A 5,000-nucleotide genomic window follows, 5' to 3' on the forward strand; every position below is an offset into this window, starting at 1 on the left:
TTTCAAGTGTAAACTATCTTGCAGTGTACGCTAACGTCTCCCAGACCTTCAGTCCTTCTGCATGCTGCGTGCACGGAGAATAACTGACCCGTGGTCGGGACGCCTACTCCAGCAGTTCCCTGGTCGGGACTTTCAGCTGGACTACGTTGAACTGAACAGGGCAAGCGTGTGATTTTCTCAGAGCAGCTGTTGTGGTGAGAGTTCAGCTCCTAATATAAATGACATTGCTCTACACCCGGCAGTAACTTCACTGAATGTGCCTCTCTGGAACGCTGGACACTGAAGCCTGCTTGTTGTTTAGATCTTTATTTTCCCTCCACTGTATATTTGAGGGTCAATAATGAACCCAGTGGAGCTGGCAGCGAACGTGAGGGCTGCCGACCGTAGCGGTGTGAGAACAGGACTCTGCACCGGCAGCTTACTGTGTCAGTGTTTGTGGCGGTGTTTGTGTCCATGTTTGAGTCAGTGTTTAAGCCAGTGTTTGTTTCAGTTTTTGTATCAGTGTTTGTGTTGGTGTTTGTGTCCATGTTTGAGTCAGTGTTTAAGCCAGTGTTTGTTTCAGTTTTGTATCAGTGTTTGTGTTGGTGTTTGTGTCCATGTTTGAGTCAGTGTTTAAGCCAGTGTTTGTTTCAGTTTTTGTATCAGTGTTTGTGTTGGTGTTTGTGTCCATGTTTGAGTCAGTGTTTAAGCCAGTGTTTGTTTCAGTTTTTGTATCAGTGTTTGTGTCCATGTTTGAGTCAGTGTTTAAGCCGGTGTTTGTTTCAGTTTTTGTATCAGTGTTTGTGTTGGTGTTTGTGTCCATATTTGAGTCAGTGTTTAAGCCAGTGTTTGTTTCAGTTTTTGTATCGCCGTTTGAGTCAATGTTTGAGCCAGTGTTTGTTTCAGTTTTTGTATCAGTGTTTGTGTTGGTGTTTGTGTCCATGTTTGAGTCAGTGTTTAAGCCAGTGTTTGTTTCATTGTTTGTATCGCCATTTGAGTCAATGTTTGAGCCAGTGTTTGTTTCAGTGTTTGTGTCGGTGTTTGAGTCAATGTTTGAGCCAGTGTTTGTTTCCGTTTTTGTATCAGTGTTTGTGTTGGTGTTTGTGTCCATGTTTGAGTCAGTGTTTGAGCCAATGTTTGTTTCAGTGTTTGTATCGGCATTTGAGTCGGTGTTTGAGCCAGTGTTTGTTTCAGTGTTTGTGTCGGTGTTTGAGCCAGTGAAATCAGGGTTCGGCCACATGCTGGCGTGTCGACGACATCGTCGTTTTGTTCAGCAGCCTCAGGTGGACAGAGCTGCCTGTGGAACAAAGCCTGGTGTGTGCCTGGCTCTCGTCTCCCCTCCCCCGTTCCTTATCTCAGCCCTCGGCCGTCCACCACACACAATGGCAGACAAAAGGACGGCCGAGCCGCTGGCATGTAGCGCTTAATCTCGCCGCCAGCCTTCACCCGTCACACACACACACACACACACACACTCACACACACACACACTCACACACACACACGTCAGCCTCACGCTCCCAGCGCCGCGTTCAGAAATGAGGTCCCTTGCTCATACAAAGCTTTTGCACTGGGACGGTTAAAGAGCACACACACACACACACCTTGTGTCTGCCAAATCGCGGCTGTGGCAGACATCGCAGTGATTTTATTTTCTCATTAGCAGGCGAAAAAGGGGCAACTCTATATTCAGCTCTGTGGCGGAAGACATGATCACTTTAATTGAGTGAGCAGTGCTTTTCGGCCATTGATAAGGCCCTATCAATTGATAAGGCTCTATTGATTGATAAGGCCCTATTGATTGTTGGTGCCTGTGATTTATGGCCAATTTTCCCTGCCGATTTTTCAGTAACTGCCAGTGCAAGGTAAGGGTGCCACACACACACACACACACACACACACACACACACACACACACACTGTGTAACTGCTGGTGGGTAGGGGTCCCACACAGCAAGCCCGGTAGAGGCTGAAGCTCCCTGATGCATCCCGAGACAGCCATGCTGCATGCTACCGAACACACGCCCTTATCGCCTGGGAGACGCACTGACCATGCCCCGGTTCAACGGTCATTACTGCTGTTGAACTGTTCTTCTCACTGAGATGAGCGCGTCTTCATCTTTGCACACACATTACTATAATATAATGTCATTGTGTGAAAATAATTGACTAAATGTAAACGTATCAAGTTGCAGACCCCGACCCGCCCGTATCCCTCGCTATCATCATCGCTTTCTCGTTTTTGTCTCCTTTTATCTCAGTGGCAGTAGCGAAGCCCTCCACATCCGTCATAAGCACGTCTGCATGTGCATGCGTGAGACGTACCTCTTGCGGTCCAGGTTGCTAGCCTCGTGGAGGTCTTAATTATTCATCACCTCTCTCTCTGAATGTTGGCCACCCATAATCTGATCCATAATCCAGCCCATAATCTGATCCATAATCCAGCCCATAATATGATGCATAATTCAGCCCATAATATGATGCATAATCCAGCCCATAATCTGATGCATAATCCAGCCCATAATATGATCCATAATCCAGCCCATAATATGATCCATATTCCAGCCCATAATCTGGCCCATAATACAAATCATAATCTGGCCTGTAATTTGATCAATAATCTGTCCTGTAATATGGCCTCAGTGTGAAACTGCATAATGCAACAGTGGATCTCAGAAACCTGCCCACTCGGAGCGAACAGAGAAGTGATGTTTTTCCTTTTTTCTTTGAGTGTGTGTGTGTGTGTGTGTGTGTGTGTGTGTGTGTGTGTGTGTGTGTAGCCTACGCACGTGCACACACACACACACACACACACACACACACACACACACACAAATGAACTAGAAGATGTGGAAAACATTGGCTTGGTGAGCCCGGCTCATGTGCTGCTCTCCATGGTGCTTTGCCAGTGTAAATAATGACCCCTATACAGCCCATAATATGTGATGCTGTGCTGAAATTACCCTGACAACCAATCAGCATCAGTCAGAGTTTGGAGAAAAAAGATGTAAAGAAAAATTAATAGAAGGAAAATAATTCAGAAAGGGCAAAGGTCAAGCTGTGTTTAATTGTTGGTTGAAGATGCTTCTCTCTCTCACACACACTCTCTCTCTCTCTCTCCCTCTCTCTCTCCCTCTATCCTTCCCTCTATCCTTCTCTTTCTCTCACACTCTCTCTCTCGCTCCCTCTCTCCTTCTCTCTCTCACTCACACACTCTCTCTCTTCCTCTCTCTATCCTTCTCTTTCTCACTCACACTCTTTCTCTCACACTCTCTCTCTCGCTCCCTCTCTCCTTCTCTCTCTCACTCACACACTCTCAAGTTCCAATTACTTCATTGTCTTAAATTGTGGTCTAACACTACAGAATCTTTATGGTTAAAGTGGAGTTGAGAAGACAATGTGGAGCATAAGGAGAAGAAAGAAAAAAATAAAGATAACTGAACTGAGAGAGAGAGAGACGGAGCGAGAGAGAGACACAGAAGGATAGAGAGATAGAGAGAGAAGAATGCAGAGAGCGGGAAGGGGAGAGACGACAGAAGGATGGAGAGAGGGAGAGAGAGAGAGAGAGAGAGAGAGAGAGAGAGAGAGAGAGAGAGGGAGAGAGAGAGAGAGAGAGAGAGAGAGAGAGAGAGAGGGAGAGAGAGAGAGGGAGGGAGAGAGAGAGAGAGAGAGAGAGAGAGAGGGAGAGAGAGAGAGAGAGGGAGAGAGAGAGAGGGAGGGAGAGAGAGAGAGAGAGAGAGAGAGGGAGAGAGAGAGACAGAGAGAGAGAGAGAGAGAGAGAGGGAGAGAGAGGGATAGAGAGAGAGAGAGAGAGAGAGAGAGAGAGAGAGAGAGAGAGAGAGAGAGGGAGAGAGAGAGAGAGAGAGGGAGAGAGAGAGAGAGAGAGAGAGAGAGAGGGGCTGGGTGGTTACATTCTTTAGTATAAACATCTGGTCATTTCTGAGATCTCACAATTTGATTAAATTCAGTTCAAGGTTTATTGGCATGACAAATATTAACACTTGCATTGCAAAAACTTTGAGGTAAAATGTAATAATATAAAAGAACATTGTAGTACGAATGAATATTTTGAACAAACTGAGATTTGATTGATGTATTACTGTAATATTAACAGGTAAAATATGATAATAACGACCCTAAAAACAAGCAGAAGAAGGAAGCCAGTGATACTGTATAAGGAGTGTGTGCTCGGGGGTGGCGCGGCGGTCTCGCAGTCCCTCAGAGGCCTTTAAAAATATTCTGTTTGAATCTGTCTGAATGTTGTACGTTCTGTTAAAAAGTGCAGCATCGTTGGCACAGTCTTTGATCTTTGTGCAGCCGGGATACCTGCCTATGTGTGTGTGATTCATAAAGGTGGACCACAGTTCAGAGTTGGTCAGCGTGCTCCAGTAATCGGCCCTGCTGTAGTGACAGTTTTAGGGCCAGATAACACTGCATCTTCCTCTGATATTGATTGTGTTTCCCAGTAGGTGATGTAGGTTTATATGTGCTGTTATGATGTAGGTTTATAAGAGTTGTTATGTAGTTTGGGTGATTCTGGTTGGATCTGCTGTTATGTTCTGGTCCTGAGTGTGTGTAGTGTTAGTGTGTGTTAGTGTACTGTTAGTGTGTGTTAGTGTAGTGCTAATACAGTGTTAGTGTAGTGTTAGTGTGTTCGTATGTGTTAGTGCAGTGTTAGTGTAGCGCAAGTGTGTTAGTGCAGTGCTAGTGAAGTGTTAGTGTACTGTTAGTGTATTGTTAGTGTTAGTGTGTCTGTGTGTATTGGTGTGGGTTAGTGTAGTGTTAGTGTGTGTTAGTGTAGTGTTAGTGTGGTTAGTGTTAGTGTGTGTTAGTGTGTGCTAGTGTGTGTTAGTGTGGTGTTAGTGTACTGTTGGTGTGTGTTAGTTTGTGTTGGTGTGTGTTAGTGTTGTGTTAGTGTATGCTAGTGTGTGTTAGTGTAGTGTTGGTGTCATGTTAGTGTGTCAGTGTGTGCTAGTGTGTTAGGGTGGTGTTAGTTTGTGTTAGTGTAGTGGTAGTGTGCT

At 45.4% G+C, this 5,000-nt stretch overlaps 1 protein-coding gene across 10 annotated transcripts in view; it reads left to right on the forward strand.

Annotated features, from left to right (window-relative positions):
- The window catches only part of ephb1 (EPH receptor B1), a 272,902-nt gene that overhangs the window by 53,180 nt on the left and 214,722 nt on the right, over positions 1-5,000 (forward strand). The window lies entirely within an intron of this gene.

The sequence above is a fragment of the Electrophorus electricus genome, chromosome 11 (assembly GCF_041902795.1).
Source record: "Electrophorus electricus isolate QZ-2024a chromosome 11, ASM4190279v1, whole genome shotgun sequence".
In the NCBI taxonomy this organism is placed as follows: domain Eukaryota; kingdom Metazoa; phylum Chordata; class Actinopteri; order Gymnotiformes; family Gymnotidae; genus Electrophorus; species Electrophorus electricus.